A 27,689-nucleotide genomic window follows, 5' to 3' on the forward strand; every position below is an offset into this window, starting at 1 on the left:
TTTTTTTCATAGACAAGTGTGGTATGCTAATGCTTTTTCCTGCTGTCTGAGAACCACCTACACTTATCTTTATCCTTACACATTCATCAGAAATCCTCTGTCAGCTGTAAATAACAACAAAATTGAATTGTAGGCATTTTGTATTTAGCCCTGTCTTGTCTGAAAGGCACTGACACCCATCTGTACTTAATGTAATATTTTCAAATGTCACTGTCTCTTCCTCTACCCATGCATCATGACTGCCAGTAGGCAATGCAGTTAAGGACAGAGTTCTATTATTTCARAAGATATAGCAATATAATATTAGGTATGCAGATATTTTCTACAACAATTCATATTCCTTCTTGTATGATAGTCTGCTGGTTTTGGCCACTGTTTGCCTTCCACCACATATGCATTCTTAACAGTGACTTGTTGAGCTCTAATTTATTAATTAATCAACTGATCTGAGTTTCCTGACTGCTGGCATGCAAACAAGCACCCAGCCCCATAATTTAGTTTTCCTCAGCATACATTATATATAATTGTAGTACTATCCATGTGAATAGTTTCCTCAAAGGAAACAGGCTTTTCCTRTTCATAATTTCTGCAGTAAGGGAAGCAGTTACGTTGGTTTGCTAAAGGTGCAACTACTCTTTGCTTAGCAGTGTCCTCTACCATGCCAAAGCTGAGTGAATTTGCTCAGCATGTCCTCATCTGCTGTTGCATTAGGAGAGCTCCTGGGAAAAGGCATGAAAAGCCAGAGAGCCTTGATGTTGTAAAAATACTTTTTTCAAAGAAAACAAACTACAAAAACAGAAAAGCAAGCTCTTCTTTTCTTTTTCTTTTTTTGAAGAAGACTTAACACTTCCTTTTTCTCTTTTCATTTTCTTTTTCCTTTTMTTTTTCCTTTTTCTTTTCATTTTCCTTTTCCTTTTTATTTTTCTTTTTCCCTATCTCACAGCTTAAGGAAAACTGGCTTAGAACTACTGGTCTTACCTAGTTTGCTTTCTCCTCAGGAAGTGAGTACTGTTTATTGCATGAGCAAAAACCCAGTGATGGATTAAGTTTTAGTGCTATTTGAATTGCTCCCTGGATTGGAGGAAAAAAATCGAATCTGTGGGCATGTTTTATGAATGTTAAGCAAGCTGTGACCTYAGTTTATGAATTCCTGATTTGCAATTTAGCCACAGAGGTATTCATGCATTCACCTCCTATTTAAATTACATGCTTTAGGTTAATTAAATCAGGACTAGATCTGAAAACACCCAAGATACGCAGTTCTTTATGTAGCCGTATTCTTTATGCATTTAAACCAATTCTTCTAGCAGGCCTGTGGCAGTTACTGTCAGATAATATRGGAAATAATACATGATAACCACTGGGGACAGAATAAGATGTAAGTATCACTGCAGCATTTATGAGTAACTGTTTCAAGTGGTTTGTGTCAGCATAGCTCTAGTTAAGTTGAAAATCAAATGACTGGAAAACTGACATGAGGAATAGAGGTGAGCTAGGGATTTCCATGAGCAAGAAAGACAGTGGAATTAGCTTGACTGCAAAGGATGCAGTCTGCTTATACTTTATCTTATYTTGCTAAAATGGTATCTGATTGCCTAATCTACATTGAGATGATTTCATATTAGTGAATAAGATAATAAAGGAATAGCTCTTTGTGAAGGTAGTTCTCCTTCGGCACTGAATTCATATACATGCTGAGTTTCCCAGAAACCTTGAAACTTTTTTCTGGTCTTAGGCAAAATTTCCATCGAATGRTAGAATATCTGAAGCTGGAAAGTACTATCATCAAAGTCCAACTCCTGGCCCTGCACAGGACAACCCATGAGTCACCCCATGTGATTGAAAGTGTTGTCCAAACATTTCTTCAACTCTGTCAGGCTGGTGCTGTGACCACTTCCCTGGAGAGCCCTGTTCCAGTGCCTAGCCACCCTCTGGGTGAAAAACCTTTTTCCTAAAATCCAGCTTAAACCTTTCCTGACACAGCTTCAGGCCATTGCCTTGGGTCTCGTCACTGGCCATCAGAGAGAAGAGGTCAGTGCTTGTCCCTGCTCTTCCCCTCACAAGGWAGTTGTAGACTGTGATGATGTTTTCCCTCAGTCTCATCTTCTCCAGGCTGAACAATCCGAGTGCTCTCAGCCACTCCTGATACAGCTTCTCCTCAAGACCCTCCACCATCTGCTTGGCACTCCTTTGGACACTCTCAAATAGCTTTATACCTTTCTTTTTTATATTGTGGCACCCAGAACTGTCCCCAGCACTCGAGGTGAGGCCGCCCCAGCCCAGAGCAGAACGGGACAATCCCCTCCCTTGCCCAGCTGCCGATGCTGTCCCTGATGCCCCAGGACAGGGTTGTCCCTCCTGGCTGCCAGGGCACTGCTGGCTCATGAACAACTTCCATCCATCAGGACCCCCAGGTCCATTTCCATGGCACCATTTTCCAACATCTCGTTCCCCAGTCTGTCCGTACATCCAGGGTTGTTTCATCCCAGGTGCGAAAAACATCACTTTCACTTATCAAACTTTCTATCTCCAACACAGGAAGAGCATCAGCCTGTTGGAGTGAGTTGAGAGTAGGGCCATCAAGTGGATTAAAGGGATGGAGCAGCTCTCTTCTGAGGAAAGGCTGAGAGAGTTGGGGTTGTTCATCCTGGAGAAGGTTCTGGGGACACCTAATTGTGGTCTTCCAATAGCTGAAAGGAGCCTACAAAAAAGCTGGAGAGGCACTTTTTACAAGAACATGTAGAGGACAAGGAGGAACAGTTTCAAATGGAAAGACAGCAGGTATAAATTTTATATTAAGAAAAAATTCTTTAGTGTGAGAGTGGTGAGGCACTGAATGAAACAGGTTGCCCAGAGAAGCTGTGGATACCCTATCCCTATCTGGAAGTGTTTAAGGCCAGGTTGGATGGAGCTCTGACACACCTGATCTGGTGAAAGTTGTCCTTGCCCGTGGCAGAGAGGTTGGAAGCAGATGATCTTTTAGGTCCCTTCCAAACCAGATCACTCTATGATGTGATTCTCTGATGTGAATTGTGCATTAACAGATTAGCTTTTAATCTGACTCTGATTTCTGACAGATTAATTGAAATACCTATTTTTCCTACCTCATAAACACCAATGATATGCATTTTAAATGCTATCCAAGGCATCATCAAGTAGCTAGAAACAGCAATAGGAAAGAGATGCTTTGAAGACTGTAATTACTTTAACTCTCCATCTAAATTTGATAGCTACACTTTGTGTCTATATTACTCAGTGCCTTAATTTTATTCCAGTAAACTTCCAGTTTTTAGAGGAAAKGAATGTTTTTGGAATTCTCCTCTATCACTCCATCATTTTAGTAGCCTGAATAAATAGAACAATTGATTTGAAACAATTTTTTGCATTTACTAGGTGAAGGTGAGATTCTTTCAGCATTTCTTGATCTGTGGGCTTGAATGCAGGGTGGAAAGTTTGGTTTCATTACAATAATGTTATTTGTATTTGATGTATTTGCTCTTTATTGAAATAGCTGAGCATTTTTTTGAAGTGAGAAACTTGTAAGTAGCTTACCAGTGAAAGTGTAAACCTGCTTCTTGAGGCATTCCATGGATCTGAGGCAACATAACAGCCCACTGCCCTGCCTGTTGCTTTGGGGACTGCTCTGTCACAGGCAAGACAGGACCACTCACTGTCTGAAACAAAACTGTCTGACACTGCAGTCTCTGGCCCTGCAGTAGCATGTTTTCCTTGAGCACAGATAACCTTGACTAGGGAGATCATGGGATCTTCAGCACTTCAGGCTTTTAAAAACCTTCCAATTTTAGGGTAATCTTTAGGGTTTTTCCTGCTATTCAGTCATTCTGAGTAGTATTTTTTTCATAATTTCTAGTTTAATTTTTTCATAACCGGAGGTAAAAGTCAAGTGTCTTAACGGCTTTTAGCTTAAATTCTTAATTATCACATGGGATGCCTAAGGGTTTTGTTCTGTGAAGTCAGATTTAAGAGAAKAATGAGAAGGAAAAGAAAAAGAAGACTCAATAGGCAGATTTCTGCTGTTGACAGCTCAGTCCTTCCGAAGRTTTCAGGCCAAGGTTTGTTTGAGAACAGGATGGACTTGGTTCTGATACCTGGGGAAGAATTGCCACGTGGGAAAAATTTTGAGATTTCAATTCAACTCAACATGGTGACATTTGCAATCTCCTCACCAGAACATTGAAGACAAGTGCTGATAGCATTCCCCACCCTTTATGAAATTTTAAACGAGCTAACAGTATACATTGTATGTATGACAGTGTATAAACAAACATAAGAAATGAATCAACATGTTTCTTAAGTGCAACTATATCTCTTGGAGATCAAAAATCTCTTTGCAGACTAACTGAACTGTATGTGGATATTGACCACTAATATATTATTTGAGGGCTAGTTAGGCTTCATGTGGACATAAKTTTTTACCATGTTTTGGCAAAATAATCGTAAGGGGAGAATGCAGTGCTGAATTCTAAGTAGGTGCAAAGAAACGTGATGTTTGTGACAAGCAGAAAATCGTAAATTCAACATTTACAATTGTTTAATATACCATAAATGAAAGAACAAAAAAAAGGTCATCTTATTCTTCATTTCTTTAAAACATCTGCATAGTTTTCTTTGATGGTTGTGACATATTGAAAATGGGAAAGGGGAGACTTCCACACTGCCATAGCTAGCTGTTGTGCATGATGGAGAGGTAATATTGCATGGAAATTTGTGTGTTATAGAACTGCCAGGTTATGGAAGGTCTGTGAAAGGAATGTGGTCATCTGAATTAAGATTTAGTGTTGGACTTTGTAACCTACTTAAAACTCATTTCAGCTATCGCCACTGTCAGCTACYTGAGACCACGAAATAAAACAATTTGCATCCAGTTGCCATCTGTGAGCTGCCCACAGCTTTTCTCTCAGCTGAAGCACTGGATTGAACAGTGTGGCATTCCCATTTTACCATAACTGGAGTACGCAGGGGGTCTGTAAACCAGGGCATAAACCCAGGCCTCCCCACTTAAATCTGAATGCTCAGCCTACAAGCCATACCTTGCTAATGTTCTATCTTGGCTGCCAATTCATCATTAATATTCTTTTCCCAGAGGTTACACTCACTAAGCAATTTGTAAACAGCGGCAAATCAGATAAAAAGGCAAAAGCTGTCCTCCAGAGTAATARCGACCAAAATAAAAAAGACCCAGTCTTGCCAATAGTATCTAGATAAGATCACTTTCAAAGTGAGAATTTACACCACACAATGAGTTCTTTTATTGAGGTGTTCTGAGAGGAACATAATTACTACCCAAGTAACTGCAGACAAGATGATACCTGTGATATATCAAAGAGAATCAAAACTTCAGCCTCACTGAAATGATATATTATTACATACAGTATTGTAATGTAGACTATGGAAAAAAAATGTTTGCTAACCTTACTCTAGATTGACTGTATATTAACTGTAGAAAATATGTTAATACTGCTGGAATGATGAAGTGCTTTCTCTTAACCTTTAGTTTAAAAACCTCACGAAGGTCTACATTTAAGACACTGTGTCAATACAAGGTGAAAAATAGTTGCTGACCATTGAAAGCCAATTGATTAAGACCTGTGAAGAATGAGAGATGAATACACAGGTAAATAAATCTACAGCACAGAACTGTAAGGCTGGAAGGAACCTGGGGAACATACTTGGTTCTTCCCCAGAAGAAAGTCCTAAGATGGAAATAAATATGCAAAACACACTTCTGGCRAATGTTTGTCTATCCCCTCAGTATTGGGAGGAGTTTTCTGCTCCAAACAGGGTTCTGGAAACATTYTCCAAGAGCAGTAAATTGATTGAAATGCTAAATAGTGTCAGGGTTGGAGCCTGACCAAACTTGACCAGGTCTGTGAAAGGGATCTGTGGTATGACAGCTGGTCCTAAGAGGATCTCTGGCAAAAGTCTGTGTCTGCTTTATATTCTTAGGAGGAGCTGAGTATTCTATCAGGAATAATATTTCATTCGATTCTGGATCCTGCAGGCCAAAACTCTAGTTAACTTTAAATTTGTTTGCAGAGTAGGTKTAAGGAAGATGTTGCAGTGCAAATCAGCAGGGAACACTCCTGGGCTCAGTCTTAGCTGCTCCTGCYCTTTGACAGGAAAATAGGGAGGAAAGTGACAGCGAAACTAAAACTAGATTGGAAGAGTGACAGGGAGGGGATGGAGTCAATGTCTAGGGCAGACAAGCTTCTTCTGTGGGGGATTGAATAAAAGCATGAGTGTGAATCCATCTCACTCCATCTCCAATAACTCTGTCCCCTCCCTCACCAGCAGCCAGCTTGACCTTCCAGGAGCCTGGCATGGACAGGGAATGTATCCAGGCTATGACACTGGATACATACAACTGCTGCCCTRTTGCTTTAGGGGACTCCTCACATCACCTCTGCTGAGCCATCACTGCCTTCTTCTAAGCAATCACTGTCAGAGTTGGCACACTGCCCACCTAGCTGGCCCAGGGAAAACTTGTCAAGATGGCTTAGTGTCACCAGTCAACCTCCCGTGCCTTTTTCTTTGCTCCATGGGCCATACCAGRTCCTGATGGCATATGACCACCTCTCAAGTGCCTCCAAAATAATACTGGATTGAATTTTCTAGAATTTATGCCCTCACTTTTCTCCCCTCCATGATAACATGGCTTTCAAATGTGAGGAAAATCTGCATGATTCTGTTAGGGCTGAAATATGGGTTTTTTAGCAGATATCTAATCACACTAGGTGCTGGTTCTTGTTCAACCTAAACTGCAATCCAGATTTCCTGATATGCCACATCTCCAAATTAGATACTGTCTTACATTTCTCAGGAGTGAAATAAAGATGTTTGCAGAATAAAGCTGTCAAAGAATGTTAGCTTTATTAGCAGAAACAAAAATGAAAAGCAAGCTGTTTTGAGTGCATGCAAGACATAACACCTGGTGAATGCAGATAAAAGCACAGTTTTCATGCAATGACAGCCCTGGATCAAGAAACTGAAACAGATAAGTGATAACCATACAGAAAACATCACGTCCCTTGGTATTAAGACAGCATTAATTTTATCTTGCATAAACAAGCAGAACTGAAGAAAGTAAAATATTAAAGACATGCAGGTAAATGCTGAAAATCATGTAGTATAATACTTTCTGTGGGTTTACTTTGTAGTATTCAATTTCTCTTTACAAAGTCCTACCTCAGTTTGCATCAAATTCTGTCACCTTTGAATAAGTTCATACCCTATTTATTCATACACAGGCAAAAACTTAATTTAAGTAGAGGTCARGTTGGAAACATTTCTAAACAGTTTAAGCTGTAATATGTTTAAATATATTYACAGGCTATTGTAATTAACTTGTCTAAAACCAGAAATAAAAAAAAAAATTGAGAGAATGTATTATTAGATAAGTGAATCTAGACATCTTAAGGTATAAAAACATGTGTTTGGGTGAGCTAGGGACTGCAATATTCCCTCTTAGAACCTTTCCAAATCCTCACCTGGTTTAAAAGCTGCAATCYTGTTCACTAAGTACTTCAGAAGTTGCCTTCAATTTTTCTTCATTCATCACTGATGAAATGACCTCCTTTGGAAGAAATCTTCACTTTCCTCATAGTGACATTGTGCAAAAACTACAAAACTGTGTTTGGGCAACTTTAATGTTTGTTGATCTACACTGATTTACACTGCACTCATTTTTAAATCTCAGGCTCTTTTATCTGCCACTCCTTGATGRTCTTGCTATAAGAGAATTTTAAGACAAGAAATGGTGGTAGGAATCTGGGGCAGATGATGGGATAGATCGTGTTTGTAGCCCCAACTTATTTTGTGAACTCATTCTGCCAGTCAGCAAAGAAAGGTTTTAGCTCAGTGTTCACAGCAGGAAGGATGAGAACTGTCAGATGCATTGGAAAGCAGGAGTGTGTTTATACCCTGTGGTGGGCTGCCAGTGCAGAGGATTCCATCATATTTGCATGAAAGTGGCTTGGTTGCAGGAGCACTGCAGGGCAACTCTGTGTTATTTCTTTTTTACCTCTGGCCTGGGAGGATAGCTTTGAGTTCTGCCATTGATCTTCCCAGCAGCATTCCCGCAACAACATCTCAGGCTGGCTCAGAATCAAGAGGGAATGTCGCGTTACTGTCTTGCAGTGGGAAGATAGCTGGTACCCCTTGAAAATGAATTACAGGGCAGAAAGGATTGATGAGAGACATGCTGGTGTTTTTCCTTTGAGTTTCCTGTGGAGGTGCTGCTTAGAAGCTTAATGTAGGCCTTTCAAACTGTTATCTTCTCTTAATGCTTCTTCCTACCTGCAGTACTTCTCATTCCCTTGTAATTCCAAAGCCCAGTGAAGTTCATTGCAGGATTCCACTGGCCTGTGTGGGTTTGGGACCAAATTCTGGAAATAATTTATCTTTTACTGCACTGGAGATGGTCAAACATGAGCCTAAATTATGCCATGTCTCAAGCTGAGACACTTTTCATTCAAATAAAATGTTTTGAAACTAGATAAATGACACCATTCAAAAAAAAAATCTGAATGTATTTTGACATTCTCAGTGAATTTAGCACAGCTAATGGTTATTCTGAGAGTTTTGTGCTTTTTATCTTGTATCCTCACGAGTTGTTTCGATCAGTGACAATGTTCACTTCCAAATTTTGAGCAACATAATTAAGCCAAATGTGCATCTTATTGCTTAATTCATCCCAACAATTGCTTCCATGTGAGCTACAAAGTTTGTAGTGTTGGATGCCAGCTGTCACAGCTCAGGTAATATTTGTTACAAACTACAGCCTTATGTCAAYTGTTAAGGTAGAACCTATGAGAAATCAGCTAATGCTGTCAAGTGAACCAGTGAGATCACTATTGCTAGTGCAGGTCACAGTCCTCACACTAATTTTGGAACATGAGGAACAATACTTTTAGGGTTAAAAATGCTTCAAATAGGTRTGTGGGTCAGAGGCTGGTCTACTTTAGATTCATCGGCCTCTCAGTAGGAAGCACTGAAAAACACTTAAACTTTCAATGTGGCACTGATAGATATGCTCAGTGAAAAGGCAGATTTATCWAAGTGAGGGAGGGCAGTGGTTGCTGAGAGATAAATTCATTGTTTCTAAAGATCCTGACACCCCTCTGACTGTGGGACTCTGGTGAGGCTCTAACTGGGTGGGGTTAGACTGTGGAAAGCAGGGGACCAGCCAAATGATAAAGAGCAGTAACAGATCGATTTTTAGCAATGAAGTTCCATAAATATACTTTTTTTTTTTTTTCTGTAGGAAACCATCTGTGCTTAAGGTGGCTGTCTAGAAAATTGAGTATTTTAAAGAAAATTGTTGTCCCATGATGAAGGAGAGCTGTCAACACCACTTGGCAAACAAACACACCACGTTATTAATGCCAGAGATATTTATGTGTTATTCCTAAGGAGAAAAAAAGTCATGCAGAGTGTATTTGAGAGCCTAGCACAAGTTGCCACACAAGTTTTGTGAGGCAGAAGGGATGGGATGTAAAGAACTCATAAATTGRGCACTGAAATTATATTTCCCCATCTTTAAGAACAGAATAAATGTGCCTCTCATTTTTGGTCCGTCAGATCCACTCTAAAACAAAGCTCTTTTGAAATACTTTTTTTGAGTTTCTGGGTCCTCTTTCTAGCGTGGTTAATCATCTCCACTGCCCTCCAACTTCACCACCTCAAGGGCTATACATGTTGAGATTTAATATCACACATTTTTTTCTTAGAAAACCATCTAATGAATGAAAGCCAACAAGCAGCTACAGATCAGGGTTTCTTTTATTGCCTTATCTACAGCTTTCCATGTGCTATATCAGATTTTTTCCCAAGATTCCTACATTTTTGTGCCTGATTTTTTTTTGTAGCCTGCTACTTTCTTCTTCCTTCTGGCTTTGTCCTCTAGCTTAAGAAATATCCAAATTGAACCCGAGGCATCTAGTCAGGCTCATGGCAACGACTGAGCAGCAGGATGAGCTCTAAGTCTCCTGAAAGGAGCAGCAGGGCAAGCAGTCAAGAGTTTCTTACCGGTAGGAACAGGATGCCAGGTTTTAGACCCGTTTCAACGTGATGCTAGCTGCTCCCAGCATATTTTGGACATGGACCAGCAAGGTGACAAGGACACTTCAGTTTCCTCCTTTGCCATTTAACTCYCTGTCTCCTTTGTTTTTCTTGAAAAAGAAATTACAAAAGGAGCAGCAAGGGTGATATCTATGGCCTTATACCTTTTGTCACCTTTGCCTACAGAAGGAGACTTGCAGCCAGCCAATTTCAKCCCAAGGTGTTTTTCCTCCTGTAAWAATCAGAGGGGAGGAGAGGAAAAGTAGCCGCACCACTTGTCTCACCCGATTTGTAAACACTGGTTTAATGTTTGCTTACTTGAACAGTTTGTCAAGGAAAAAATAATCTCCCGACAGCCGGGCTGAAGCGCGAAACTCGGAGCGCTGCGGGGCTGAGGTCCGGCTGGTTCCTCGGCAGGGAGGGAGGCAGGATGCGGGCAGGGGATCCGGCAGGCTGGTCCCGGGCTCGGGGCAGCCCCGAGGGGCTCCTGGCCCGGCAGGTGGCATTCCAGCCCCGCAGGTGCCATTCCAGACCCTCCAGGTGGCAATCGCCKCCCGGCTCCGCTCCCCGCCTCCACCGAGCACCTGCACGGAGGGCTCTGCCTGCCGAAATYCTCCACACCCAGTAAAGCCGGCGCTTAAAATGCAGTTTCCTCTGCACAAACTGCCACCTTTCAGGTTTCAGAAAAATTCCTGAGCCTGATACTGTGCTCTGCTCCATGCCAGAAATCTGAAATAGAAGAAAGCAGCTGTAAACTATRGCGAAAGCCATGCTGTTATCTGAGAGACCTTTACCTGGAGTCATCGAAGTGCTCAGGCTTTTGTAGGTTTTAGTCTGATGCAGCATTTGCCCATCTTGTTCTGTTTTCGTTTCCATATTTGTTCCTGAGGTATGAAAAAATAAATAATCTCAGAAAACGAAAGGTTGTATGTGCAGAGAATGGTGTTGTTAGTGAAGCTGAGAGTTCATGCATTGCCATGGAAACATTCACATCCTAGCAACAGCTTATTGATAGCAAGATGACATGGAAAGACAAGAGCTGATGCCTTTGACTCACAGGAAAACAAGCTATCCTGCATTTCTACTTCTCTACCTTCTTTTATTTTCCAAGAGAGCATAGAGGTTTAACATAAAAATCCCTAATGGACATTTTTTTCATAATGGTTTGTGGTTTTGTGTTGAAAAATTACTTGCTAAGAAAAGTTTATTAAGTATAGTTGAATTATTATAGTTCACTATCTGACAAAAAAATTTAAAATTAAAATACAGCAAAGAAACATGAAGGCATTAAACTATGTTTTTTCCATTTAGAAATGTAGCAAGACATTTTTTGATTAACTAAAAACATGCAGGGAGTCAATTCAATGTTTTCTGTACATTTCTGCACTTCTTAGAACATTTGCTACAGCTGAAGTCATTAAGATGTCACCTGGTGGGCTGCAAGGTGGAATCATTTGTGGTATGGTCTGCATTCCTGGTGATGCCCAGGGAGTGCATGTGCTGGGCAGTACTGAAAGTATTTGTGTGCCTTTTGGTTGGGGTTGGAAGAGCAGCACTCAGGCGCATTTGCTGAGGAGGTGCAATTCCTTTATTCTCCTGATACGCTGCGGTACAAGAAGCTCCCCCCCAGTGAAGACAGGCACCACAGTCACTGTGTGGAAGGACATTTCTTTGAGAGCAACGATCACACTGTTTTGGCACTATTATTGTTGCTATTAAGTACAACAGCATTGTGGAGTTCCAGCTTTAAAGCAGGACTTAAATGTGACTTGTTCCACGCAGGAGGTGATTTTACCTGGGAACTTATGATTAGCTTGTTTGCCAATGATGTTATTAATTGCTAAGAAGAAAACCCAACAGTTCCTTTATTGATTTTGTGTTTGTATGTATGTGTGTGTGGTAGGTGTAAGGTTGTTGGAAATGTTTCTGTCAAAGTAGGTATTCCAATAACCATTTTGGAAAATCATGAAATGCATGATATTGTTTTGTACATAGCATCACTGCAGGGTAAACATTTGTTTAAGAGCTTTACTGAACTGGGTGTATGTAAAGGACTCCCTGAACATTCCCATATTGTGAGRATAACAGTGAATCATAATATTTTCACAGCTAATAAAATCCACTTTTCAAAAATGTGACCCTTTACATGTACATGAATCAAAAATTCAGCAAATAAAATATCCCAAGAGAAATTAGTGATGTTTACAAACCCTGAGTTTATAAACCTGCTTATTTACCTACCTTTTTTAATTAAAAAAATAGACTTATGTGAAWTTTTTGTTCCTGTAGTAATATTTTCTCCTTGGAAAATCACCAAGGACTGCTTGGGTGATCAACAAGCAGGCTGATATTTTGATACTACCATTGCATTAGGTTTACAATAAATGAGGAGACATTGGGGGAGCAGTTAGAAATGTGTGAAGGGGAGGAAGAATACTATGATGCCAACAATATTACTGCAGATTTTCACCATGCTTGGGTGCAGGATTTCTAGAGTTAGAGAGAGAGAGAGAGAGAGAGAGAGAGAGAGAGAGAGAGAATGAGAGAGAGAAAGAGAGAGAAGAGAGGCAGGCTCTAGAAAAGGATTATGATAACTAAAGCAGGACATAGGTGGACCCTGTATTGTTGTCATTGTTTTCACCGTAATGCAAACAGCCCTTGAGCTAACTTGATGCCACCTGTTCCAACCTGGAGTTCCTTCAATGCCAACACTGCTGGCTTGCTGCGTTTCCAGAGCAGGTTTTACATGAATTACAAGGCAGAGGAATCTGATGAGCTCCTTAYTTGCTTCCCAATAGTAAGCCATAAATCAAGTAATCTTGAGAGCAGGAGCTAAACTTGCCAGCTCTTCTCAATCGGCAGTGACTCTTCCATGGTCTYTGGGGCCCCTAGATGTCATTTCAGYTCCAGGTTTGAGGAMGGTGGAAGACATGGAAGTGGGGATTGCCCTAAAGGACTGTTGAGTAGCCTCCTGTATATCCTCAGTGCTTGCAAAGCAACACASATTGTGGGTGATGAACCAGGGTCTGCCATGATTTTTACTCACTCATTCTTGTATGTGAAATTCTTTTTCCACTCCCTATTCTTGGATGAGTTCTAAGAATAAGGGGTGAGAAAGGCCATGGTAAAGGCCAGTCAAGGTTAAGGGCAGGTGTGCCTGTGTTTGTGTGAATCTGTGTAACAACATGTCATCAGGTAGCTGAGATGAAAATGCATTTGCCCTCCACTGAACCCTTTGGAGTCTTTATAGATTTGAAAAGATGTGTTTTGGAGAGGAGCAGGCAGGCAGGGAATAGCTGCAAATGTTGCTTTTCTCTCCCCAAAGAAGAGGGAGGAAACAGTTCTGCRTGTTGAGGTTCATGATTTCTCTCTCTTTACTGAAGAATAATATGAAGAAGTTCAATTCAGGCTTTTCAAGAAACGTGATCAACAGTATTAACCTGCTTGCAGGAGCTGAGGGAATATTAACTTTTTGGATAGAAGTAATTTTTGAATTCTAATAATTCACATTAATTCAGGCCCGTGGCATATAACTAATGCTTCTGCTCTCCTGATTTCTCTTGATTGACTTCTTGACTGATGTACTGACTGATTTGGGAAAATGTCCTTTTACTTTATTTTAGTTAAAGGTGTGTTACCTGTTAATAGAAGATTGATTAGTCACCATTAGCACCTGGGAATGCCTTTATTTTTATCACCTCAGGCAAATATGTCTACAGCTAGAGTCATAATTATGTGCATTACTGAAACACTTTTTTTCTAATATTTTATTATATTTTGACAGAAAAGAAATGTCAAGGGAGTAGCACTTGCTTTTCAGCTCTGAAACATTTACATCTGTTGTACATATTTGTCTCTCTTTGTCACACTATCCTTTCAAATCTTCATTTCGCTGCCTTTTTAGTTAGTTTCTTGCCACTGTTTCATGAATTAATGTCAAGGTTTTATACAAAGATTTCATGAAGAGCAGCTGCAGATTGTCTGCTCTGAAGCTGTAAACCATCACTGTTCAGTTGCAAAGGCATGAAATCCACTGGAGCTTTAATGATTTATGGCAACTGCAAAGCTGGTCAATCCCTCAAAGATTTCACTCCTGGCACATGTTTGTTTCTGTCAGACACCAGTGGAGCCTCTATCCTGTGTGACAGAAGTAAAAGGCATTAGTAGGGCTACACATGGCATCAGGATTAGTGCAAGTATTTTATGTCTGTTTTTCTGGTGTTTGCTCTGATATGTATCAAACAACTGGGAAGGAAAGCTAAAAACTGGGAATGCCAAAAAGTAAATCTGAATTATTGTGTATAAAAGTAACATTTCCTTCTATTTGGGTTATTTTTTGTGCAACAGCTGAGGACCAATCTCATCTGCAAGCATTTGTAAATGTCTGAGATACAAAGCAAAATTTAGTCTGGGCTTGTACCAATTTTTTAATGAAGGTAGGGTTTGTCCCATCATCAGCAATCATTTCCATATTCAAAGCTGTGTTTTCAGAGGAAAGCTCACTGTTACAAAACATCCACAGCTAACTAAAATAACCCAGTTGTGAGGGCATGTAAGACATGTAGCTGGGGGCATATAGGACAACTGTTGCTGGACTTATGGCAGCAAGCAACAGCTAAGTAGCTGTCAGTGAATCCCAGTTGTAAGAATTAAGTCATGTATGGCAATGCTTTGTCCCAGCTGTACTGGGAAGACGATGAGAAGAACTCTTTGCACCATGCCATTTCCTTGAGCTGTTATCTTACTTGTAATTGAGAAATTCCCTGAGGGAATGACATCCCATTCCTAAATGATTCTGGTGTTTTGGTTGTCACATTTCCCATAAAGTTATTATTGAGCCATGGCCCCGTTGGGATGTTAGGAGACACTGCATTGCTCTGAAGCTTTGTCATATCAGGCACAAACTTCAGGATCCTGCTAGTTTGTTGTCCTAGTAGGTGCTGCTGTCCCTTTTAGAAGCAAGCAGGCATTCTTCTGAGATTTCTGCATGCATAACCATGCCTTTTTTCCCTAATAYAGGCTTGCAATTCAGGTTGACCACCGAATTGCTGCTAGTTCTTATTTTCTAATTTCTTTCTAGCATACAATTTGGAATCAGACTTCAGAAAGGTATGTAGATTAGCCTACCATCCCCATTCCGACAGGGCTTAAGATCATGATATCTGAAATAAATAAAAAATTCACAGAACCTCAACTGAATGAAAACACGCCACACACTCTATTAACAGATTCTTTACTCCTTCAAGTTGAATTCCTTTACATTTTCTTAGTTTCTTTCCACTGGAGCTAGGAAAATGTCTGTTCATTACTTGCTATTTTAATAAGATTCTTTTTCTCTTTGCAGCATGCCTTCAAAAATGGCCATTTTCTTASCTGTGCTAACTGTTGAATATTTAGTTTTAGTCCAGAGCCCACCACTTTAATCAGCTCAACCAAGTTCAGTTGGCTGAGCTAAGATAGCACATTACTTCATGGCACATTGAGCCATTTTTCTGCAACATATACTTTTCAAAATTGCATCTCATGAATGAAAATTCCAGGCCAGGTTCTTGGTAACRGCAGAGAGAACCCTACTCACCTGAGAGGAAAGCAGGAATAAAAAGTGGTATGGAGAGAAACTGAAGACAATTTTATCTCCTGTTGTTTTTTTTTCTTACCATTTGTTTTATACAAGGAACCTAACTAACAATTAATGACATCCATGGAGTATCACAGTGTTTCTTAAAATCGTATTTCCTGCTTTCCCACTTCCCTCTGGTATTACCRCCTCAGCCAAACAATGCTCAGTGTTGTTCAAAAGCTGATTTCTCCAACCTCACACTTCCCTACCTGCTTCCAGGGAAGGTGCACTTGGTCTGTGAGCAACTTCAGAGGGGTTGTAAGATGGAAGGAAGAKGCAACAGGAAGGTCCAAGGACGTGGAGAATCCTTATGCCCAGCAAGAAGATGTAGGAAGAGTGTGGCACATGAAGGACTGGCAACACAGAAGACCTGTCATGAGAAAAGAGGAAGGTTTTAAAGAGGATAAGGGAGATCTCTTGCATGGAAAATGGAAATGTGGAGTGACAGAGTTGAAGATGAGCTGTTATGGAAACGGGTAAAGAGGGGAACCCCTTGGATGAGATAGAAGGAGAGGATGGGGACTGRATGGCACACAGGGAGCTGAAGGAATAAAATGAAGGAAAGCAGTGAGGCCCTGCTTATAAAACACTATCTGAGCTTTCAGAAGCTGCCAAGAGTATGATCTAGGACTGGGACACAAATGACATCTGACTACGGAGATTCCAGATGGCATGAAGGCTAGCTGATTATAATCAAGTTACCACGTAGTTCTTTTGAATGCTGCACTTACCTTAAGTATTCAAAGATGTGTATCTAAATTTCTTTCCTACAACCACATTATGCTGTTGAAAGTCAGTTGCTTTTTACCTTAATGGGAAGAGAACATGCAAGGAATGAGAAAACACAAGAAGTYAATCTGCCTAAAGATCTGAGCAAATGCTCAGTGAACAGACATTTTTACGCTTGGTGAGCAGATATTCTGCTTGTGGTTCTTGAGTAAAGCCTTTTTCATGCTTGTCATGACTAGTGAAAAAAWWRRAARRAAAMYTWRAWMTWTTTTTTWAWRAMYTTKGGRWKKYYKRRRAARKKKMAWKGRWTKRWTWRWTKKTWWTTYMMSGSWKGSYWMYTWWWMCMATGATATATGTTTAAATTTAAGTRGRTGAKAAATAGATACAGCATTGTGTAGGTTATTATAATACTTTTATTCTAAGTTGCCATTTAGGCCTTTGTAGAATTGCAGTCAGAGATTTCTCTTATGAGTCAACCCTATTTTTGATAAATCATTCAAACAAAGGAGGTTATTATCAGTTTTTAGTGTGAAGAGTAACATCCAAATGTTGCAGAATGTGAGACCACAGAATGAAAATGGAAAGGAAGACTTGGGTTAAGTTTACTTCAGTGTGAATTTCTGAGCAACCTTGGGTCAGGGATCAGAATTTAATATGTAGCTGAAATATAATTTTGCACTTTACAGATTCATAAAGCAAGAGATTGCTTGCTCTATGTACCTGCTCCTTGTTCTATGTACATGCAAATGCAATTGAAGATCTTGTTTTCCTCTTGGCCTTTGCTGAGTATGCATTCGAGGCCAGGGAAGGAAAAACAGATGTTAATGAAACCACTTGCAGAGATTATCTTTACCTAACCTCTATCTAACCCACGTAGCCTCAAAATTGTAGTTTTTCTATRTATGTATTTATGTATGCTTGGAGAAAGGGGAGTGTATTCCTGTTACAGTTTATATAACGTGAGGGAATAATTTTGTATTTTCCACGTGTTGTTCAAACTCCAACCCTGAAAAAGGGTTAATGCAACCAAATAAAAGATGGAGTAAAMGTTGATTTTTCCCAAGATTTGAAAGCAAAAATGGTGTTCAAATTAGATTCCATATATTATATTTGTCCTTAAAGTATATACATACTTTAGATTATGAAGCAAAGATGCAGGCTTCAAGATACAGTAGGAAGGTTGGGGATAATATTTTTCTTAGTTAAGATATGTAAGCTCAAATTTAAGTATTTTCCTTTGCAATAGTGAGTCTTTTGATCTGTGATTTAGGTTTAGTTCATTGTGGCAAAGGACCAAGCAGGAAATAGGAATTCTATACATGCATAGGTGGAACCCTAACCCTGGCCTAGTTAATTGGCCAACCCCACTGCCTGGGTCAGCCATGGTACAAAGGTGTGGGAGCAGCCATGGTGGGGCCTCTGCAGGTCCCACCAGGGTGCCTGGAGCTCCAGGCTCTTTAGATCTCTGAACCCTAACCCTAGTTGTATTTTTCTGTTTTATTTTTTATTTTGCAGCTAATTTGATTTATTTCCACTCCAAAAGTTATTTAAAAAAATATATATAAATGCTTAATGTACTTTTTTTCTGGCTTCTCTGTAGCTAATATAGTTTTTAAAACATCATACTCTTTTGCACAACATGTTATTAATTGTCCTCTAGGTTGAAACACTGTTTTTCAAACACTTTTGTTCAAATGTCTGCTTATGCAAAGGCTGTGAAAACAAGTYTCAGTGATTCAAATACTCTTCGAGCCACAAGAGGAGTTATTGCTGTTTTGTTTTGGAGGCAGAATATCCATCCACAGCTGTGGAGGCCAATATTGCTTTGACTTGAGGTTTTGAGATTGCATAATAATGGAGTTTAATAATATTTTTATTACAATTTTCTCTCTAAATAGGTTTAACAAAAAAAAAATTAAAGCAGAAGCTGCAGTTTAAATTATGTCTAAACAAGATTCCTTTAAAAAAATCAGAATTTGTTCACTTAATTTCTGTGTATCTGACACCAAATGCATCTGTTTTCTCTGGGGATGATGCTTACAGGTGCTTTGAGACACAAACACGTTGTGTGCTGTGGTAAAAAAGGGTGTGAAATTACAGGATGATTCCTGGCGCTGACCCACTCATGTTGTGCTCTGGCACGGGGGTATCAGTGTTAGCTCTGCTCTTGGTTTCTGCTGGTCATCAAAAGCTGAGTGCCAACACGGGCGGTCACTCATCACAGCGAAAAACGCTCTGCACTGGCAGCCTGAGCTGCTTCTTTAAACAGCTTTCCATGAACTTGCTGTTCCTTTATGGAATGTAGGCCAGCTCTACTGSCTTTCTGTCAAATAAAGAAAAARCCACRAAATTCCCCCAAAACAATTTATCCTATCCACCTCCCTCCTGAACACAGTAATTCAAAACTTGGTAGCCTTGTTCATCCGTATTTCATCTGTAGTCAGCATGACAATATAATTTTATCCTCCCACATGCTTTTCCCAGCCCTTTGGAAAAATCTGTGTTAACAGGACAACTCCTGTACCTATACAATGGGCTCTTAAAATTAAGGGTGTGTCAGGGTTCATCAGTGCTCCTTGGACCATGTAGAGAGAAAGAAAGGCTGTGGCCAACCAAAAGTCCTTGCTGCTGCCTTCCAAACAATTTACCTTGCGCTGAAACGGGCTAGAGGTGGGTGTGGAAGAAAATGCACAGCCAAAAYATGCCTTGGGCATGAAGGAGGGCAGTGGCACCAGCTGAACTCAAGATTCTGTCTAGGAATCTAATCCACATGATTTCCTTCCCATAGTAAATTGACAAATTTAGTTAAGGAAAAAGGATGTATTTTCAGATTAAAAGAAGCAGTCAAGTTTAGAGGACTGATGACAGCTACACAGGATAATGTCCCAAGTGTCAGAGATGATATTCTGCTCTGACAAAAGGTCAGAGCCACAATCAAYAGGATAAGCAATGGAGAAAACACTCATCAGGGAAGATATGACAAGTGACATAGCTATCAACAAACAACTAGAAGGTTTTCTCACCAGCTCAGTACATAATTTCTGTAAAGTAATGAAATTTTTACAAATCAAAGATATGACACACTCTGCTATTACTTATCTGTGGCATATTCAAACTTCCCTTAGACATTGAARACAGTGAATTTATGGGGCCACCTACTCCAGAAGTTCTCAAAGCAGGCTTTTAATTCATAGTCTGAGACAGCTGGAAGGTCTTTCTAGCTATTATTTGAATGCAACGAAGCAACCGAATTTATTAATTAATAGTAATTTTCCGTTTATATCCTGATCTGTCTCACACGTGCCAAAAGAACATGAGTGATTCATGCACTATTTATCTGGTGTCCAGTACTGCACTGTCAAGGAATGGAAACTTGGGATTAAACAGTGCCTAAATTTATCTGGCAAAGTAGGAAATTATTTGGATTACCCATTAGTATCAAAGAGCCTTCCATGTTGTGCSCACAAAACATGACCCTCTAGGTCATAATTACCCCTGCCTAATTTGTTATTTGTGTGCACATGGTGAGCAGAACAAAATACGGAACAGAAAGAGTGTGATCAAATCAGGCACTTCATTATCAAGTTGTTGTGCCATCTCTGGGGGATGTGTTGTCTTACACATAAGAAATGTCTCTCATAAAACTTCCTGGGAGGAAAGAACTTTCCTTACCTTTGTCCTGCCAGCAAGCTCACGTGAGTTTGCACAGCACTAATACACCCGTGGACCCCATTGCTTGGAGCTTAGTCACACACCACACTTAGTTGGGTGAATCAAGCTGTGTGGGTTCCTGTTCCTCTGGGTGAAGGTGCAGCTGGGGAAGGTGCAGAATATCTAGCTGCAGTTGTTATGGAAGCACATCCACCTGTACTTTTCTTCCTTGTCTAACTTCTGTTCCCATTTTCAAAAATACAGCCAATTAAAGAATCAAAAGTTTGGATAGAAGGGTTTATTTTTATGTCATGTGGTAGGACAGGAAGTAGCAGCATGTCAAACACCTCACAGAACAAATGCATTTCTATTTTCTGTACCAGATAATTTGAAGTGATTTTCACTACTGTGAGAGATAGATGAATTTCCTTCATTCATTATGGCTACTTGGAAACATTTGGGCTGTGTAATTCTGACATGGATTTAGATGATGTCCTCCTGTGACTAAGAAAGACTGAGAAATGGAGAGACTGTAGAGGGACAAATGAGGTGGTTTGAGACAATTCCTGGCGAAAAAAAAATCAGAGAGAGAGAGAGAAAAAGATGAAAATGAGAGGGTACAGGGGAGAACATTAGTTGGTGGCTGGAGTTGATTCCCAGTATGGATGCCACACGATGACAGTGCAGGATGATCATTAAGGGATCAGCTGTAACTGTGTCTAGGTTAATTGCTTCTCCAGGAGCTGTCACTTAGTGTCCCTTTTACAGTGCAGCTTTCTTAGGAGGCACAGACCCAAAGAGTGGCAAAAGTTAAAAAGTAGTGCTGAAGGCTCTACAAGAGATTTTCAGTGATTTACTGAAACACTGATCCTGTAAAGCCATGGTCTGGAAGACAGAAAAGGGGATACCTCAGGGCTCTATTGAAGCTCTTGGATAAATGTTATGAAATCTCTTATATCCTGGAGGTAGGGAAGAATATGAGGTTCTTAAACCACCATGGATTTTTTGTCAGGCTTTGAGTTGTCTCTGTAGGTGGTGTGGATTTCTTTGGCACAATGAAAGGAGAAATCCTAATGATTTAATGGACTAAGCTGTCCTACAGTAGGTCTGTGCTTAGAACTGCTGGAGGAGAAGTGGAATTACCAGGCATCAGATGTAAAGAGCATCCTGATGCAGTTTGCATGTGTAAGTCCTGTTTCCAGGAGTCTTTCTGCAGCACGTAGTACAGGGATCACTGCAGGCAGAAAGAAATTGCATGTACAAATTAATCCCAGCTTACATTACTGGGAAGATGACACAATTCTCATATTTTGTGAAATGTTTTCTCTTCAAGTCTTCAGCTTCACTAGAATCAATAAGGTTTGTTATGTGAATTTAATTAACATGAAAATCGGAATATATCACTTGGTTTAGGAAATAATTATTAGAAGCAATTCTACATCATCTCTTATGCATGAGTGCCCCAAAAGGGGAAGCAGAGGGGCTCTGAATCACAAGTGGCTATAATTGCTCTATCTACTTTTTTTCTGAACTTTCTACAAGCACTCTGTTTCTGGAATTTCAAATTATCTTGTCTTAAAAATGAACATATCCAGGAGAAGGTTAGCTTATAATAGAAAAATTTAGCAAAAATTCCTAGTGGTGATAGACTCTTATTCCAGAAGAACACATTAGGACTCAGACTAACATTATYGTTGAGATTTTCTGCAATTCTGTCCCTAAAACATCTCTCAGAAAAACAATAATTTTCTTATAGAAAATAAGAAAGTTTCAAAAATAAAGGCTTTCTCCAGAGTGCATATTAGATGAGTGAAATATTCTTTCCAAAGTGTGGCAATCCTGGTTTTATTAAGCTTTCAAGTTCTATGCTTTCAAAAGGTTTTCTTTTTGGCTTTGTGATGCTGACGTAGACAGCCTGCTGCAAATTATAAACTGAAATTTGCAGAATATAATAAGCATACATTGCACATCTGCTGATGAAAGCGTTCTGCAAAACACCATTAAACACCCCAGCATGTCCTGATCAGCAGAAGGGAGTGGTGAGCTTCCATTGCTGCTTCCCAGTTACTGGGGTAGAGCACCAAGGTTGTACTAAAGTGTGCAATAGCACTGTATAATCTCTATTCATGCCACGTGGATTTGCTTGTCAGAGAGGAGATTTGTGCTCTCTCATGGCTATTAAAAGGAAGGCCATAACCACTTGCAGCCACAGAAGTGCTGGGCATTTTTTTGCAGGAAAGAGCAGAATGCTGTTTCCAGTGTCTGCTCCAAATTTCAAAGTAAAGAGTTCTCGGCTGCATGGCTGAAGTTTTGTGCTTTCACTTGTATGGACTACCCATTGTAAAATACAAGTAAGTTGTGTGGGTGACAGGTTGTGCTCATGGTCTTTGATTGATGAAGAGAGCTTGGCACTGTTTGGAGGCTGATTCCTTGGCTACTCCATTTATGGACTTCACTGGAAGCTGCTCCCAGGACAGGTGTAGAACTGAGGATGTAGATCATTTATGAAGATGCAAATGTAGGACTGTCACAACTGTTCTCTACATGTAAAGCTTGATTAAACAACTAGTGCATGCAAAAAATAGAACCACAGAACTAAAATCATGCCTCTCAAGCTAAGCTGCTTGTTTCAATTAATACTTATTTTGATGGATCTGAAGGGCCAMAACATTTAGAAGTTTAGTTAGGTGAATTATTCCGCAAACTCAATATCTTCTCTGGAGACTATTAAAACAAAGTATAAATTTTTCCCAGTAGATCGTTCCCAAATAACCTACTTTGATCATTAATATCCACCATCTAAGCTGTGCTGTTTGTTATTATTAGAGTAATAAAGTTTATTTTCATTACTTTGCTTGCTTAAAGACAAACCTAACATAAACAGCTTATAGCTTGTTTTCTCTTAATATTCTGTAAAGTTTACTTCATAGTCATTAATTGGGAAGTCACTGATTTTGCTAACAAATGTTTATGTGTAAAGTTAACAAAAAATCAACTAGAGCTATATAGACAGGCAAACTTAACAACAATTCATTCATCAGTTTACAGACACAGGCAAACATTAACTCTGCTAGTCTRCTGTTTATTATGTCTTTATCTGCAATATCACTCTGCAATGTGGCATACTGAAATCACTTTTAAAACTTTCCTTTCAGCAATTCTTGAACATTAAATCAGATGAAAGGTCTTTCAGAATTAAAAAAAGAAAGGAATGAAAAGGATGTGACTAATCAGGATTGAAGTGGCCCTTTATTAAAAAGCAGTACAGAACAGGTATTTTAATTCTCAATTGTAAATAGACATACTGACTGTCAAATTACGATGTATGTAGGGACAAAAGGGATGTAGAAAAAAATATGAGGAGCTGAGAAAAACATTTGCTATAAACTTTCCTAGATTAAGTTATGCTGTGAGAGATATGATGTTGCATCACAGTGTAATCTTAATTCGAGGCCCTCTTTAACACCTCAGAATTTTTTTATGTTAATACCCCACCTTCATCTAGAGGGATCCCTTAAAAAAAGGCCATAATCTGATTTTAATAACTCAGACACAGAAGGTCATACATCTGAAAATTACTTAGACCTTGGAAATACTAGCAACTTTAATATAAGTGGTCAGTGCAGCCTGTACTAAAAATGTTAATAAAATCCTTGGGTGTCTAAATAACTAAGCAATGAAATTATTTTTTTGAACACTTCTGAGACTGGAATACTGAATATAACCTTACTGTTATTGCTGTAAAAGGACTCAGAAAATCTGGAGGGAAGGCARTAAAAAAAGCACCATGTATTTCTCGGATCCAGGCGAAATGCCTCTGACAGTGGAGAGTTCTCAATCTGCTAAAGGCAGTGAACCGTGATTCTTTCTTTAAGATGTCTAAATATTTTCCCTAAAGAAGATATGAAGATCTAAAATGCTACTTACTATGGCCTACAAAGGCACACTGAACTTGTGGCTGGAGTCCACAACCTGAAAAACCCAGAGCAGAACTTGAGCAGACTCAAAAATCCATTTTTGACTGTGACCATGTTCATCAGGCAAAGCAAATGAGCAAGGGGAACACTACAGGCATGTTGGTATACAATACATTTTCTGAGGAAAGCTGATGGACAGCTGGACAAAAACTTTAAACACAATAATTAAAAAAGTAAAAGGGAAATGACTGTAAAGAAATTTAGGATGTCTTCCTAGATCATATTGACTTTAAAATATAGTTTCTCAAACCCCAAGCTGCTTGTAGAAACACTGTCTTCTGCTGCAACCTCATTTATTGTTCATTATAATTTGGTCAGACTTGTTTTTTTATTTACATAAATATTATTATGAGCAATACAGATCCCATTAAATGTTTTTGCATTGTGAGACATCAACCTGAACTTTACATAACTCAAGAAAAAAATTTTATCTGTTAAGAAGTAGCTTTGTCTATTTCCTTCATATGGAAGTCAGTTTGTTAATAACAGAAACTCATTTAACAATGATGAAAGAAGGTTAAGTAGTCGAAAAAATGCTGCAGGTCAGAATTTTAGCTAGATCCATATGGCAGTTAACAATAAGTCAGTTATTGCTTTCCCCTCTGGTAGTTTTGCACAAAGCAATAACTTGGACCAAATTAAAAGTCATTAAGGTGTCCATGAGTAGAAAAGATGTAGCCACTTGCATTTGTCATTTTTGCCTTGAGGGCACCTCAAGTGTTTCCAGTAAGGTCTGTAAAAAGGGAAGAAACTACCCTGGAAATTCGTGGGGTTAAGGCGGCTGTACAGGGAAAGTGCTCATAAGGATATGGTAGGAGAGAGCATGTCCCCACACTGCTGACCATYCTCTCCATTGCCMCTGACTTCACTGAYGGCAGGTTTTATTCCAAAAGCATTCTCCAAAATCTCAGAGCTGAAGGACAGGTGTTGGTCACCATGGGCTTAGTTTTCTAAGTGTGATTAACTGACTGGCAGGCAGGATGTAAAATGTTACACCAGGCTGCTTCGATCCATTTTTTGCCGTAGTGCTGAGAGGTTTGGCCAGATCTGTGACAGTAATCCTGGAATCTGGAATCTGGAGCAATTGATAAGAGTATTCTATGGCATTTCATGCACTCACTATATTCCAAACAAGAGAACTGGCTTTGTTTTTTGGTGGTTTGGTTTTTTTTCCCCTTTTTAAAAGGGGGGGGGAAAAAGTCCCCAAACAACCCAGAAATACAGATTACTCTACAGATTACTCTACAGATTAGACCCAATTTACAAACTAAAATAGCAATTGGTCTTCTTTCAGCAAAATGACAAGGAATAAAAATTTGCCAGTGCTTTTCTTAGTTTGCAGCAAAGAACTTGGGTCCTTAATGTCAACAACTTACGGAATGCAAGGAAGCCACTTAATCACTGCTAATGTGTCTATTTATTATGCAGCACGTAGAAAGCATCTGTGAATTTTCTCATCATTGCCTTTGAAATTACCTGTTCTAAAGTAAGCTGTGCAATTACCTCTTAAGGTGATAAAGTGCTTGAGAACTCATATTATTCCTGGAAAATGTATCTTAAGAGTCTTCAATCTTCCAGGAGGCTTTCTCCTATCACACAGAATTACTTTATTAGAAGATCAATTAGCATTTATCAGCTATGTCTCATCATGATACTTTCAAGACTCCTTCATTTAACATCTAGTGGCCACCAGTATTTCATGTTAACAAAAGTACATGGGTCACTGCAGTAGCAGACACCAAATATAGTGCAATGCAAGGATCTTTATATGGTATTATTATGTAAATAAGAACTGTATAGTGCCCTTCAAATGCACTTTAAAAGAAACWGGAGGAAAAGCTGAAAGACTTGAGAAGAAAGTGCAGCAATATGAGGCACGAGTTTGAAATGTGGTGCTCTCGACATACGCATGTGTCAGTGTCTCGTAAATGTGCTGTCAGGTTGTCTAGGTGATGTTCTAGAGAAAAGGAACAGGGAGGTAAGAGTGCTGTATCTCAAATAAGTGTGATTATTTTGAAGAGATTACTCCCTGATTCTAAGAGGATGTTCARAGCAAACTTATTTRCTCTGAARAATTTCACTGTGAAAGCTCTCCACRAAGTAATTCTGTACAAACTGCAAGGGACAGACTGCCTCTGAGCATGATTGTGTAGCGCATTTTGTCCCCGGAGTGAAAGTTAGCTCAAGGTAGTGTCATATATCAAACTATATCCAGAAGAATCTAATTAATTGAAGGTAGTGTTTTGACACCATATGTTTGATATTGAATATTCAGCAGTAATTTTCACCCAGACTCACCAAGGAGCTGAAGTGAAAAACCAATTATTTTTTAGTAACACACAACCACTCTCACCCAGTGACTTCCCTTAGTCAATACTTAAGAGCTGAACTAATCTTGCGCTGGCTGTGTACTTTTGACATTTTGCAGTGTTTGACAGGAAAGTGTTGAAACTCTAAAGCTGAGAAGGGTCAAGGTGAACYGCAGCATGTGTTTATGTAGTTACAAATTCCAAGAAATCATTTCTAGAAGGAGAACAGAACTGGATATGTGTTTTACTGTTTTTCCATAAGAAGGTAGATAATCCGTGATAACTATTACTGCCTCAGCAACCACCTGTTGGGAAATCATAGAATGGTTTGGGTTGAAAGACACCTTAAATATCATCTAGTTCCAACTCCCCTGCCCATGGGCAGGGGCACATTTCAGGTTATTCAATGCCCCATYCAACCTGGCCTGAAACACTTTGAAGGATGGAGAATCCACAATTTCTCTGGGCAGCCTGTTCCTGAAGACAAAATTCCTTCCTTGGATCTAATTTAAATTTACCCTCTTGGAGTAAAAAAATCATTACTCCTTGTCTTGTCACCACATGCTCTGGCAAAAAGGCTCCCTCCATCTTTCTTCTAAGCTCCCTTTATGTATTGTGAGTTACAACAAGGTGCCCCCAGAGCCATCTCTTCTCCAGGCTGAACAACCACAGCTCTCTCAGCTTTTCTTCATTAGGGAAGRTGTTTCACCCCACTGATGATTTTTGTGACACTTGTTTGGACCCATTTTAACAGGTTCATGTCTTTCTTGTGCTGGGGGTTCACCAAAACTAATACTATGGGCAAATAAAATTATTACTATTTTATGAAACTATTATTTTGTCATCATAATTCCAAACATTTGGAAAAAATGTTGATTTTAATTACAGCAATAATTAATTCCAGGAATAGCAAATATTCTCTATTTTCATCCTCCCTCCCTCTGTCTACCGATTTTACACAATAAATAATAGTGTACAATATACTTATTGATTTTTTTTTTCTCTCCAGTGTTGTGTAGTCCTCAGGCTAGTGTTCTGAAAAATGCAACCCCAAAGTATGGGCCTGCCARAGCTATGCTGAGTAAGTAACAGCAGCAAATGGAATGGTGCTTATGACTTGGAAGGATTAATTTTCTAATATTTACCTTTTGGTATAATTCATCAATATTCTGTCTATTAATAAAAATGCCTTGTATTTTCATTAAAATCTGTCTGAAATTATTTTTACACTGTCATTTAGATTACCAGAAGTGGTATTTCCTATATGCCATGATTTTAGTGATGAGGTTTGCCCACTGTGATAATTCAGTGTGCTTTTTGGTT

The sequence above is a fragment of the Malurus melanocephalus genome, unplaced genomic scaffold (genome assembly GCF_030028575.1).
Source record: "Malurus melanocephalus ecotype Western Australia unplaced genomic scaffold, MMel_1.1 scaffold_43, whole genome shotgun sequence".
Classification (NCBI taxonomy): Eukaryota; Metazoa; Chordata; class Aves; order Passeriformes; family Maluridae; genus Malurus; species Malurus melanocephalus.